Genomic DNA, 15,362 nt, shown 5'->3' with positions numbered 1-15,362 from the left:
TTGCAGCATAAGTAGAAATTAGCCAAGAGGAGAAGGGAAAGAATGGTGTACAGCCAAAAGCAGTGAGATGTGAAATACTGCATTCCGTTACGTTTTCTCTGGAAAGGACAGACGTGCAACACCTATGCATGCACCCAGTCCTCACCTTCACCCATCCTGCGCCCTAGGTGGAAGATATGGTCTGGCTTCTGTAGAGGCCCTCACCATGTAAGATGACCCCCCTCCTTCCCAGCTTGTGTTATCACCCAACAAACACAGGGCCAGGGGCTCCCATGAAAACACCCTAACATCTGCTTATTTCAGGAGATATGCACTCATACTTACCTAATGCAGAGAGAAGTGAATTTTCTGCTATAAGTATTGCATTAAATGGTTTGAGGGAGATATTGCACTTAAGAGAGAGGGGCATTTTAAGTCAGAGTAGAGAGGTGGAAAGTAAGGTCCTTGGGCTGCCTCTGAGGATGTGGAGGGAGGGAAGGCTGGGAGCAGCAGGTGAGAGGGCTGCCCTGTGGGGGCATTTATGTTAAATACTGGCTGCTTGGGAAGGCAGTCTGTTGGAGAGAAGAGAGATGCCAGGCTGCTTCAGCAGCAATGAAAATCAGTTCATTAGAAATAACAATACCAGCAGGTCATGAGAAATGAAAATATTTTGGCAGCTGTGGAGCTATTGTGCTGCTTGGGCGCCTGTAGCTGAAGGACCCTCCTGTCTTTCTTGCCTGGTTGAGAACCACAGGCATAGTGTTTCCTCCAAGGTTTCTAGCCTTCAGGCCAACAAGGTACAGAGAACAGTGCTCTCCAGGCCCTATTTTCCCTGGCTAATTAGGTGAGTGCTGGGGGCTCCAGGGGAGGAGGGCATGAACGGTCTTGATTCAGGCTCCTTGTATGAATAAATACTGTTTAGAAGGGAGATAGATATTTATACAAACACTTTAGTGATTTCACTTCTTGGTGTCCACACTAAGGCATATACAAATGTTAATGGGCAAGAAAAATGTTAATTAAAAATATGAAGTAATCTAGTATTCAAGTATAGGAACATGGGTAAATAAAATAAATATGATACTTCAATGAAATTTAATATAAAACCATTGTAAGCATGTTTAAAATTACTTTAATGACATGGGAGTTTCCATGAAATGATGCAAAGTAGAAAATTCAAGATACAAAATTGTATCTTGAATGAATAGTGAAGTGTAGTTATTGAAACTACAGGTAATAACACATTAGTGGGTCTTGCAATCAGTTTAGTAGGTTGCAAAAAATATTTTTTAAGAAATGAAACAAGATAGAAACTATCAGAATTTATTGCAAGTAATAAGGGTAAGTCTTTGGCATAATTTGGATGTTTGGATATGGGTTGGTCGTTCCCACCAAACGTCATGTTGAAATTTGATCCCCATTGTTTGAGGTGAGGCCTGACAGGGGTGTTTTGGTCATGAGGGTGAATCCCCCATGAATAGATTAATAATGCCCTCCCTGGGGTCGGGGGTAAGTGAGTTCTTGCTCTATGAGTTCCCTGAAAAGCTGGTTGTTAAAGATCCTGGCACCCTGCCCTGTCTTACTTCCTCTCTTTCCATGTGATCTCTGCACACCACCTCCCCTTTGCCTCCACCACGAGTGGAAGCAGCCTGAGGCCCTCCCCATATGTCCAGTCTTGAACCTTCCAACCAGCAGAATCATGAGCCAAATAAACCTTTTGTTTCAAATAAATTATTCAGCCTCAGGTATTCCTTTATAGCAACACTAAATGGACTAAGACAGTATTGTTTTGTGAACTTTTTTCTCAGTAACGTAAAATCTATATGTTATTGGGCTATAGTCAAAGAAATCTGAAAAGCAGTAGAATATATATTATGTTCTGAATTTTGTTAAAATAAATGTATAAGAAATTTAAAAGGAATATATTGCCGTCAGTATATTAACAGGGATTGCTTCTGAATGGGGGATTACTAATGCTTTGTTTGTTTATTTCTGCTTTTCTGAGACTTTAAATTTTTTAATAAGCATGTATTAGTTTCATTCTTAAGACAAAAAAAATACAACCTGAACACTATTATAAAAGTAAAGTAAGATAATACACTGGTAATCACAGCATGATGAGAGGCCATGGCTCATTTCGGGGGATTATCTTGAGTCTTACTGTTGCCATCCCTTGTAAGGTGTTAAAGATCATGCTTAAAAATATGTCTCTGGCTGGGCTTGGGGGCTCATGCCTGTAATCCCAGTGCTTTGGGAGACCGAGGCAGATTGATCATGAGTTCAGGAGATCGAGACCATCTTGGCTAACATGGTGAAACCCCATCTCTACTGAAAATACAAAAAATTAGCTGGGCGCGGTGGTGGGCGCCTGTAGTCCCAGCTACTCAGGAGGCTGAGGCAGGCAAATTGCTAGAACCGGGGAGGTGGAGCTTGCAGTGAGCCGAGATCAGGCCACTGCACTCCAGCCTGGGCCACAGAGTGAGACTCCGTCTCAAAAAAAAAAAAAAAAAAAAAAAAAGTGTCCTTCCAGGAACATCATTTTTATGCCAGTCTTAAGAACACTTTTAAAGCATAGGAATATAAAATTTGCAAGAGAAGGGTTAAGGTGCATTAGTTTTCTATTGCTGCGTAACAAATGATCATAAACTTAGATCACACCTCACAGCTCTGTAGGTCAGAAGTCTGGGCACAGCATACAGTTCTTTGCTAACAGCCTAGTGAGGCTACAATCAAGCTGTTGGCAGAGCTGTGTTTCATCTGGAGTTTGGGTCCTCTTCCAAGCTTAGTGGCTGTGGCAAAGTTCAATTGTTGTGTCTGTAGGGCTGAGGCTCTCATTTCCCTGCTGCTGTCAGCAGTGTGCTGCCCTCAGCACATCTTCAAAGCCAGCAGCCCAGAATTTCCTTCACGGCGAATCCCTCTCACACTTCAAACCTCTTTTGCCAGGAAGAGTCTTGTTCCTTGTAAGGTCTCATCTGGTTAGATCAGGCCCACTAAAGGTAAGATCCCTCTCTTAAAGTCAGCTGATTTGGAACCTTAATAACATATGCAAAATCTCTAACTAGCAGCATCTACATTAGAATTTGATTGAATAACTGGGAGATGGTCTCTGGGAACTTGGGGGACCATCTCCAATTTTAAGATTGTGTTTACCACACAGGATAGTGGTGTGGGACTGTTCTGAAGGGGGCGACCTGATGTTCCTCCCTTACTACCCACTTTTATAGGGAATGTATATGAATCTACAGCAGATCAATGAAAATGAGAGCTGACATTTGATGCCATTCCCTGAGTACATTCTATGCACCATTTGTACCATTTATTTGTTGACCCATGTACACATGCATTCAGCACAAGTTTAATGGTCTCCAGGGTGTGCTAGTGTGGCACAGGGACAACATATCCACAGCTGGACTGAGGAGCTCTATTTTTCAGACCAAAATGATGCCCAGAGGGATTCAGCATGTTCTGCGCAGTTTGTGGGTGGCAGAGTTGGAATTCATGCCCAGTCTCCTACTCTTTCTCATTGTTTCCCTAAGTCATCAGTAAGTGCATGTTTACAAATTGAACCAATAGCCCAAAGGCGAGCTATTGAATGATTTTCCAGCTTCTAGCACCCTGAAAGGCTTACTGTTGTTTTGATGAAATCACATGTTATGTGTCCCACCATTTGGGCATGTGCCATGGTAGACATTACTATTCAATCACAGCCCTCTGCTCTATGATCCAGAGGGATACAGCTCCATAACTCTTTTAAGCGTAGTGCTGTGGGAAGCCTTTGGCTGAGGACTGACTCATTATAGCACATCGGAGGAAAACTGAGGCTAGAATTAGGGTTTGAAGACCAAGGACTCTGAATAATTAAATAGATCAGAAATGGGCTGGGTTTAATCAACATTTTGAAAGCCACTTCCTTTGGTTGTGTTTCATTTACCACATGGTATGGATGGACAGTTTTGACAATTAATGAAATCTACTTATTAATGACACTTTCTTCTTTCTATCTTTATCATTATTATTGATTCATTCATATCTTTTTCATTCATCCAATAAGCAATTATTGTCTTCTTCCTTTTTAAAAGTGGATGTTGTAAGTGGGAAATAGACACCTCAATGAAATCTGTCCTCTGCTCTCCTTGAGCTCAGAACTAATACAACTTTCATATTCTTTGCCTGACTTTATTTTCCAATCTCTCTTCTATGTGGTGGGAACCTTCTCTGGCCTGTTTGGAACAAACACAGGCTGATTTAGATGTCTGTATAGAATTCTAGTGCTGCTTGATGCTTGGATTCAGAAAAAATTAGAAAAAGATTGAAAAGAAATAAGCTCCCACATGTAACTTGATGCCATTTACTCACTGACTTACAAGTACATTCAACACATTTTGCCTGGGCTCTCTAGTGTGCTCATGATTATAGGATATAAAGGTGAGTAAAGCAAGTACCTGCCCTCCAAGAATTTACCATCCAGTGGTGAGTGTTTACAAATGTCTACAGTACAAGGAAGTTGTAATAAGCATCCTGAGTGGAATAAACATTTAAAAGGAAAAAGAAATACACAACGCTTTCAGAACCCACCTTTCCCCCCCAACCCGAGTCTCCCCCGGGCTCTGGCTCCCAAGCTGCCCTCCCCTGTACCTGGCTCTGCCTCAGGCTGGTACCTGCTATTTCTGCCTCAACTCACCTTCCACCAGCCCTCATGTCTCCTGCAATCCCTTTTCTGGCGCTCCTCTCCGTGGAGCTCCTCAGTACTCCCCATGACCTATTTTTGTAGGTGTTGTGCATAAATCCAAAGCAGGTGAGTGAAGCTGAGAGCTGAAGAGAAGAATCTAGGCTTCTCAGCAGGATGCACAGGGCCCTCCAGGGTTTGGCCATGGCTGAATATGCAGCTGCATCGAGCTCACCCTTCCACAATTCTCAGTTGCAACCAACCTGGATGGATTCCTGAGCTCTCTGGGCGAGCCCAGGGTGCATATCTCGTGCCTCTGCAGGGGTCCCTGGCCCCACTCAGGTTGTCCCTGAGGCTCAACTAAGGGCCTGCCTGGGTCTGGCACAGTGCCCACTGTTCTCTGAGGTAACATCTACTATGCCCTTCCTGGCATCTCATTGAACTCTTGAGACTTCTCCCACAGTGCCTGGATATTTACTTGGGTGTATTTTAATTTGTATGCACAACACTCTCCCCATAGCCCTGGAAATAGCTGAAGGAAAAAAGACTGCACCTTCATTGCTGTTCCCCAGGGTTAGATCAATGCACTCACTGTGTTGAATGAATGGATGGATTTGTCAGTGCCCTATGGTGATTGAGAGGGAGGAAAGATGAGGAGTCTGATGTGATTTAAGGAAACATTTCAAGTCCCGAAAAGTGTGTACGGAGGGCCATATGTACCAGGCACTGGTTATGTCCTGGGAAAACATTTGCATAAGGCTCAAAATTGTCTTAGCCATTCATGAAAGCCTGAATTCTGGGGCAGAGGTAATAGAGACAACAAAGTCATAACAATGGAAAGCCTACTTAGAAAATGAAAGACTGATTGGGCTTCAGCTTTTATTCACTCATTTATCTGCTCCCAAACATGCATCGAGCATCTCGAGTGGAGCCCTGTGTGCATTCTGGTAAGACTGGATGGATCAGGGGATTTCCTGCCCTTAAGAAGCTTGCAGAATCCTGGGAGAGAGATATTTCCACACATAGTTACAGTATGCCCTCCCGGGGAACTCTTGACCTGGGGAAAAGAGCCAGGAAAGATGTGTTTGAGCTGTGCCTGCCTAGATGTCACTTCCAGTGTGAGGAGCCAAGAGAAGGTGGCACGATGCAGGAGGCAAGTGGCAAGGATCCTCTTATTTGAGCCTAGTGTGATGAGAAGGCAGATGTGTTAAGATGTACATTTCTTATGTCTTTTTTAGCTTTTTTTTTTTCAATAAGAATGTAGTATTTGATTGTAGGAATAAGGCTTCAATAATCAAGTTTGCTTGTATGCTTAATGAGAGCATGTGATGCCTGCCACCTGGGTGGTGTGAACCGAGCATTTACCCTACAGTTAGGGCAGGCAGGCCCCCTGCGTCATGCAATAATGCCTTCCACAATACCTCATGACGCTGGGGATGGAGGTAGAGACAGCACCTTACTGACCAGGGGTTAGTGTTCTGGTGTTGGGGGTGCCATTGGAGGCCTAGGTGCAAACAGGTGAGCATGTACAGCACATTCCAAGTGCTACTTTACCGGTGGGTAGAGGGGGCCCTGAGAGCACAGCAAAGGGGTGCCTGGCCCCCTGGGGAGAGTCAGGGCACATGGACAGTCATAAGGCGTTACAGAATGAATTATGTCTTCCCCCAAAATTCATACGTTGAAGTTATAACCCTGAGCACTTCAGAATGGGTCTGTATTTGGAGACAGGACCTTTAAAGAGGTAACTAGGGGAAAATGATGTCACAGGGCTGGGCCCTAATCCAAGGTGACTGGTGTCCTTATAATAAGAGATGGGGACACAGACACGTGCAGAGGGAAGACCATGTGAGGACACAGGGAGGACACCGTCAGTGGGCCAAGAAGAGAGGCCTCAGGAGAAACAACCCCACTGGCACCTTGACCACGGACTTCAGCCTCTGGCAGCCTTGGGGAATCAGCTTCAGTGTTTGGAGTCACCCAGCCTCTGGTGTTTGTTACTGCAGCCGCCTCTGACTAATACCTAAGGTAACACAAGGCATCCAATGGCGGTGCATTGAAGAGACAGTGGCATTTTTAGGGGACATGCCTATGTTTCAGGACCTAAAGAATGTACTGGTATTTAGGGAAAGTGGTTTGGGCTCTCAGAGACAGAGGAAGCTTGAGCTGAGTGAGCGAAATAAACCACCCCTGCAGGCATCCTTCACCCGGCCCCACAGTTCAACCTGCTCTTGTCCCTGGGAGCACTTACATGGTTTCACCCCCTGTCTTGTAAGCATTTGTTTCATCATCTGTCACCGCAGTACTAGAAGGCGAAGTGGGACCCGGAGCTAGCCGGCATATTGTTTCTCAGCAGCTAAGTCAGCCTGAAGGAAGAAGCCTGGGCTGCTCTGTGCAATGACGCCACTGAGGGCCCAGCGGGGCCGTGACCCTCAGGGGACCCAGGAGCAGAGCTGGGGAGAGACAGGCGCACAGGAACTACAGGTGACATCCGCTGAAGGAGCGTGGCGCAGGGTGCGCGCTGGTGCCAGCAGAGCCGGAGCTCCTGGTGCTCAGGGAACCACCCCGCCTTTGGTCGTGGTTTTCCCGTTGAATAATGTTGCAGAGGACAGCGAGAAAGGATAGTGTGACAAATGCATCGCATATGACAGCTCACAGATCGCCTCTGCGCCCAAGCCTCATGAAAACCGCGCTCCTCTCCTGGGACACAGACGCCAGCGCCACCCCCACCCTGGCCAGGCAAACGCGCCTGGGGCTGGCGGGTGAGGTCTTCCAGCTGCAGACCCAGCCAGCCCCTCCCTCCTGCAGGTGCCTCCTGGCTGCTCGATATGAGGCTCAGGCTGTTTCTGTGCCCAGCCAGTGTGGCTCCTTACCGAGCTCGCCCAGAACCCGGACTGTGCGGCCCAGGCTTTCTCTGCACCCGGTGACGCCAGGCGACTTTTCTGCGCGGCTGCTGAGGTCGCAGGAAAGTGAGCTTCAGAGGAAGTGGCCTCGGCGGCGTTGGTGTGTTTTAAGACTGGGATCGCGCTCCTGTATGCCTGGTCACCCCTGTGTGAGCCGCGCTTGGCGCCTGTCTCCTCCCTGGCAGCCAGGGGCCGTGCCCTGCGCTGGGAAGGGCGGCCTAACTGTCGGGAAGGCCCCCCTGCCTCTCAGCTGCAAGCACAAGCGACTGTGCCTGACTTTACTCAGCTGTGACAGGGGTGCGGTAATCCCCATCACTCGGAGATTGTCCTGAGAATTAAAGAAGACAGAAAGAACGGGAAGTGACCGCTGTATGGGGAGGCCCTGGCTCAGGCCTTCCAGAGGGGAACCAGACACGACAGAGCAAAGCCAGTCCCCCTCCCCTGATGTTTCTCCCGCTCAAACTGCTGCTGTCTCCTCCCCGTTCCCAGTCAAGCTCTTCTGTTTCATGCTTCTTCTTAAGTTATGAAATATATAATGTGTGCAGAAAGGTAGACTTTGCCAACTGCCAGCGTTTTGCCCTCCACCAATTACGTAAACCGTGACTTTTTATATGTACATTTGAAGCTCTTTTGTGGTTCTTCCCTGCCCACGAGGAGTGCCTGTTCTCTAACTTCAGCATTTCACAGTCTCATGCATGTTTTAAACTTTTACAGCCGGGTACGGTGGTTCACGCCTGTAATCCCAGAACTTTGGGAGGCAGAGGCGGGTAGATCAGGAGGTCAGGAGTTCGACACCAGCCTGGTCAACATGGCAAAACCCCGTCTCTACCAATAATACAAAAATTAGCCGGGCGTGGTGGCGGGCGCCTGTAATCCCACTTGTTCATTCCTCCCGTCCGGAGTTCGTGGTCTCTCGTTGGCCTCAGGAGTAAAGCTGTAGACCTTTGCAGTGAGTGTTACAGCTCATAAAGGCAGCACAGACCCAAAGAGTGAGCAGCAGCAAGATTTACTGCAAAGAGCGAATGAACAAAGCTTCCATAGCAGGGAAGGGGACCCCAGCGGGTTGCCGCTGCTGGCTCTGGTCGCCTGCTTTTATTCACTTATCTGGCCCCACTCACATCCTGCTGCTTGGTCCATTTTACAGAGAGCCCATTGGTCCATTTTACAGAGAGCTGATAGGTCCGTTGTGACAGAATGCTGATTGGTGCATTTACAAACTTTTAGCTAGACACAGAGTGCTGATAGGTGCGTTTACAATCTTTTAGCTAGACACAAAAGTCCTCTAAGTCCTCACCAGATTAGCTATACATAGAGTGCTGATTGATGCGTTTACAAACCTTTAGCTAGACACAGAGTGCTGATTGGTGCATTTACAATCCTTTATCTAGACAGAAAAGTTCTCCAAGTCCCCACCTGATTAGCTAGACACAGAGTGCTGATTGGTGCGTTTACAAACCTTTAGCTAGACACAGAGTGCTGATTGGTGCGTTTACAAACCTTTAGCTAGACACAGAGTGCTGATTGGTGCATTTACAATCTGGCTACTTTAGCTAGCCAGAAAAGTTCTCCAAGTCCCCACCCATCCCAGAAGCCCAGCCGACTTCACCTCTCACTGGCACTGGCCGTGGGGCTTTGCGGCACTTCACCCGGGCACTCCGGCAGCCCAGAGGGAGCTCATCACCTGATCAAGCCCAGCAGGTGCCAGCCCGCTGCGCTGAGGGTGGGGCCTGCCAAGCCTGCACCCACCCTGAACCCACGCTGGCCCGCGAGTGCCGCATGCAGCCCCAGGTGCCGCCCGTGCCTCTCCCTCCACACCTCCCTGCGCGCAGAGGGAGCTGGCTCCGGCCCTGGCCAGCCCCAGAGAAGGGCCCCCACAGTGCAGAGGTGGGCTGAAGGGCTCCTCGAGCAGGGCCATAGCAGATGCTGAGGCCGAGAAGGCACCAAGAGAGAGCGAAGGCTATTAGCACGTCCTCACCTCTCAAACCCCTCTCTAAACAGGACACCCCAACTGCTGTTGGGAATTTGGCCGATGACCGCTCTAGCTACTTCCTGCTGGATAGGGGTGAAGAAGTGGCCCTGCAGTTGTAGTGTCCTCCAGAGGGGAACTCTTTAGGCCAGTGGAAGGGCCAGCGGGTCGGTCCAGGGGTCATCGGTAGATGGTAAGACCATCTGTAGCTTGATGGCCTTGATTCTAGAAGAAACAAATTTGACACGAAGGTTAAAGATACAGGGCCCAAAGGCGAGTAACAGCAAGATGGCTGCCACAGGACCTAGAAAGGGGAGAAGCCAGGTTGCCCAACTCCAGAGGTTGGTATAAGAGTTTGAAAGTCATTGTCTGATTTTAGAAGCCTTTTCCTGTAAACACCAGGTGGCATCTCGTACTATCCCTGACTGGTCAGTGTAAAAACAACACTGTTCCCCTAAGAAGGTGCAGAGTCCTCCTTTTTCAGCAGTGAGGAGGTCTAGGCCTCGGTGGTTTTGGAGAGTCACTGCTACCAAAGAGTCTATTTGGGACTGTAAAGTAGGATAGATTTCGTTATTTCTTGCAAACTGTCTGATAAATCCTTTGAGAGTGTGTGGTAGTAGGACAATGAAGTAGATAAACTGGCTATTCTGGTTCCTGCAGCAGTAGCCATTCCTAACCCTATAAGTAGGGGTATTAGTTGTATGGCTCTGCACTGACGGACTTGAGCTTTGAGGGGTACAGATAAGGTTTGATTTCCTGGGGCAATGTTAATGTTGGGACTTAGAAAGACTAAGGCACAGGTGCCTGTCCAGTTAGTGGGGTGGCAGATATAGGTCAAAGATCCACATAAATAGAATATGCCTTGGCTGGGTAGAAAGAAATTTACCCTGGCTTTTAAAGGAATAGGGTACACTGTTTTTTATTTACTACTTCCATCTCTCTTTCTTTCTCTTTGACTTCTTCTTTGTCTCTCTCTTTCTCTCTGACTCCCTATTTGCCACTCTCTTCCTCTATCTCTCTGACTTTCTGCCTCCATCTCTTCCTCTTTCTGTGTCTCTCTCTTTCCTTCTGCTGGTCTTTCTCGGCCTCTGCCAGCCGCTTATGCTGCTGTTCTCCCCTCTCCTTCCCCTTTTTGATGGCTTTGGACCAGTAAAACTGCCACCTCCTTGGGTTTTTGCACTGCGTGCAATGCTAGTACATGTGTCGAGGGCCTTAGAAGCAAAGTGTTCTTTAAACAGCAAGTCTTGACCTATTAGTGGAGCATTAAATCTAGTAGTGAGTAAGGCCAGCATTATGGCCATTAATGGAACATTAAATCTAGTAGTGAGTAAGGCCAGCATTACGAAGAGATGTAGTAAAATAGAATTTTAAAAGCCAGTGTGTCACATGTGGTAAGGGTAAGTATTTTTCATGGAAATACACACAGATACATATATATCATACACATATATATGTTCTGTTTATTGGTTGATGATGTAAAACGGATTTTCACTAGATCCAGTGAGAAGCATTTAGAAGCTGTAGTTCTAGTTGTATTCCCAAGAGAAATTTTCTGTTCACATGGTAGACTCATCTTCCAACGTGGTAGATATTTCCAGATTCATCTCCAAAGTGGTTGTGGCAATTTTTATACCACCCTACCTCTATTTATTTGACGAATCTAATGGGTAAGAAATTGTATCTCATAGTAATTTTAATTTTTCTTTTCTGGATTAGTGGTGCAAGCTGAGTATTTGGAATATTTATTGCCCATTCAGGTTGCCTAATTTACAACATTTTTCCCTTTGCTTATTGAATCATTTGCTTTTTAATGATTTTGAGGTGCATGTATTTGATACTAATCCTCTTTCTGTTACACATATGGCTAATCTCCTCCTTGTCTGTCTTGTTTTTCACTTTATTTATTATGTATTTTGTGTAAGTTTTTATTTTAACATGTCAAAAATAATCAATCTTTTCCTTTATGGATTGTTCTTTTTGAAACCTTTCTAAGGAATCCTTGTGTTTCTAAGGAAACAGTTAGTTTGTTTGTAGAAAGGGACCTCACTATGTTGCCCATGCTGATCTTGAACTCCTGGCCTGAAGGGATGCTCCTTGCTTTGGTCTCCCTAAGTGCTGATATTACAGAATGGAGCCACTGCATCCAGACCCTGTTGAAGCATTTAAAGAACTAGTTAACTCTGTTCTATCTACCAAATAGCACATCCTTTCCCCCTGATTTGTTGTGTACTATGTGTACATGATGTTGTGCCTGGGTTTTCTGTTCTCCCCAGGGGTCTGTACCTGTAGCCTCACATCAGCACCACAGTACCCTGCTTTCACTGTCACATGCCCTGATAGGTCCACACACCTATGTTCTTCAAAACTGCCTTGGTTCTTTCTGTCCCTCTGGCTCATCTACAAAAAATTTAGGATTGGTTCAAATTTTATAGAAGTGTATGGGTTTTTTTTTTACAGTTACATATAATTTATAAATTTATAAAGTATAAATGACATTTTTATAATTATTGAAGCTTTAAATCTCTGACCAAATTTTATCTCTCCAGGTCTCCTATAAGTCTCCTTTAAATACTTCCATAATTTTAAGTTTCCTTATGGCTGCTTTAACATATTTTCTTCTATGGATATTATAGCTTTTGCAACTATTTTGAAAATGGAATTTTCCATTAAATGTTTTAATAAGTATTAGTAATTATTGATGTGTAGAAGCACTATTTACTTTTGAATGTTGATCTTATATCTGGTCAGAATGTTAATCTCTCTGGAGTTGTGATTTTATTAATAGCTTCTTTTTGATTTTCTAGGCAGGCTGTCGTAACCTCAAAATAAGGATGGTTTGATCACTTCTTCCAATGTTGGTACCTTTTTTCCTTTTAACTTTTACAGCCACATCTTTAATGACCATATTGTTTTCAAACTGTAAATGTTATACATGAATTGGTTAAAAATTTTTAAACTACAGAGAAAAGAATGAAAAAAATAAAACCCCAAATACTACCACTGAGTAGACTATTGTTAAGATTTTGTTTTTACTATTTAAATTAAAAAAATTATTTACAGTAAAATTTGCTGTTTTGGGGAAGGACAGTTTTGTGATTTTTGACAAATATATAGAGTCTTAAAACCACCACTACAGTCAGAATATGGGAAAGTCCCTCATTCCAAATTATTTCTTCATGCTGTGGCTGTGTAAGCAAACCCTCCTACCTCTAATCTTTGATAACTATGAATCTATTCTCTGTCCTTGTAGTCTGTGCCTTTTCCAGAGTGCCATATAAATGGAAACATATAGCATATAACCTTCTCGGTCTAGGTTTTTTAACTTACAATAATGCTTTTGAGATTTATCCATTGTTGGGTATATCAATCATTCATTACTTTGAATGTTTAATAGTATTGCCTTGTATGGATATAACACAGCTTGTTTATTCAACCATAGAAGGACTTTTGAGTTGTTTTCAATTTTTTTACAATGAAAAATAATGCTGCTATAAATATTCACATACAGGCTTTTGTGTGAATATGATTTTTCATTTCTCTTGGAAAAAAACTTGAGTGGGATTATGGAGTCATATGGTAAGTGTATATTTGAAATACAGGAAACAATGTACTATTATCCATAATGTCTTTACTATTTTGCATTCTCTCCAGCAATGTATGAGAGTTCTAAATGCTCTGCATCCTTCCAGCACTTGGTATTGTTATATATGTATTTGAAATTTTAACTACTTTAATAGGTGAATAATGGCATCTCATTGTGATTTTAAATAATGTTAAAAATTTATAAAAAGCATTTTATTTTAGAACACTTTCAGATTTACAGAAATATTGTAAAGATAATACACATGGTCCCTGACTTGATGATTCTACTTATGACTTTTCAATTTTACAATGAGACTAAAGCAATACGCATTCAACAGAAACCCTATTTCAAGTCATTATAAAATAGGTTTTGTGTTAGATGATTTTGCCCAAATGTAGGCTAATACCAGTATTCTGAGCACATTTGAGGTAGGCTAGGCTAAGCTGTGCCCAGCTGTCTTTGGTAGGTTAGGTGTGTTAAGTACATTTTTTGATTTATGATATTTTCAACTTACAATGGGTTTATTATAAGTCGAGGAGCATCTGTGTAGAGAATTACCATATACTCTCAAACTATTATTTGTCTGATGTTTTTCACATGATTAGACTGGGCTAATATGTTTTTGGGAAAAAACTCAGAGACAAAATATTATTTTCACTGCATCATATGAAATGTACGTGCTATCAAATGATTTACTGTTGATGTTAACCTTGACTATCTGGCTGACATAGTGGCTGTCAGCCTTCTCCACTGTAAAGTTACTTTTTTCCTTCGTTTTCATACTGAATGCTTTGGAGGAAAGTCACTCAATTTGTCCCCATTTTGGCATTCAGGATCTCTTTCACTTGGCTCCTGTGTCCCTCTGAATTATCCCTCATCATTGTGGTGCTTTGTATAAAATATTTTCTTAGCATTTCCTTACTTTCTGACACTTAAATATGCTTCCTGTTCATCTTGTATATTTCCTGTTTCTGTTCTAGGATTAGTCATTTCTCCAATGAGCCCTGCTTCCTTCTCTAGGAGAATGGTGTTAAAAGCCAAGGTCTGGGGATAGATTTGCTCATTGCTATGAGGGTTTTGTTGCTATTAATTCCTCTGAGTTGACAGAGCAAGGAAATGCATGCATGTATCCTAAACCATGTATATATACTTATCTATAAATATTTCTTTTTTAAATTTTATTTCTTTTTCTTTTTTGAGATGGAGTCTTGCTCTGTCACCCAGGCTAGAGTGCCATTGCACCATCTCAGCTCACTGCAAGCTCCGCCTCCCGGGTTCACACCATTCTCCTGCCTCACTCAACCTCCCGAGTAGCTGGGACTACAGGTGCCCGCCACCGCGCCTGGCTAATTTTTTGTATTTTCAGTAGAGACGGGGTTTCACCTTGTTAGCCACGATGGTCTCGATCTGCTGACCTTGTGATCTGACCACCTCGGCCTCCCAAAGTCCTGGGATTACAGGAGTGAGCAACCATGCCTGGCCTATAAATATTTCTATATGTAACTATCTGAATGTATATTAAGCTATGCATGAGTTCATAGTGATGTCTCTAACTATCAGTTACCACATGGATCATGTGGAACCTGGCTCCCACCACCAGCCATCCATTTGCTTAATTGCTCAATTCTAGTATACATGTGTAATGGTATTAGAAGTGTTAACCTTATCACTGTCAAAGTGAAAAATGCACTGAACACAATTAACAAGAAGGGAATACTTTATTCAACACTATCACAATAGAGGAAAAGGACTGAACTCAACTCCACTGAAACAAAAGGTGGCAGGTTTTTTGAGTGCTGAGCGAGCTATTGGAAAAGTACTGGAGGATCTTAGCAGGACGGTTGCTCAATAGGATGTGTCATGCACATTGAGTTATTCCTGAGTTTGCAAATGTGTTTTTCTGTGATTAGGGTTTGCTAATTGGCACTAATCAAAGTTAGACTCCTACTTTTCCAGAGAATAGAAGACAGGGGTTCCCAGGTACTTGAGAAAGGCATTTCTTGAATTATAAAACAAGTAAGAAACTGAAAGAAGAATCACATACATTTAAAAAGAGACAGAGGAAACTTTTACAATTACGAGTTTTCTAAACTAAATGCTCTAAGGAAAGGAAGGTCATCACCACAGAGGCAGAAAGAAGCCCCTCTAAACTTTAGCCAATCTGAGGGAAACATTAAGGCTGCTTTGGTTATCCCTGTGAGAAACATTTTTATCAGTAAGAGTACAGTACTTATGTGCAAGTTCTTTTGCCATTACAAGATGCCACTT

This window comes from Pan paniscus, chromosome 13 (genome assembly GCF_029289425.2).
Source record: "Pan paniscus chromosome 13, NHGRI_mPanPan1-v2.0_pri, whole genome shotgun sequence".
In the NCBI taxonomy this organism is placed as follows: domain Eukaryota; kingdom Metazoa; phylum Chordata; class Mammalia; order Primates; family Hominidae; genus Pan; species Pan paniscus.
This window is presented reverse-complemented; position numbering follows the sequence as displayed.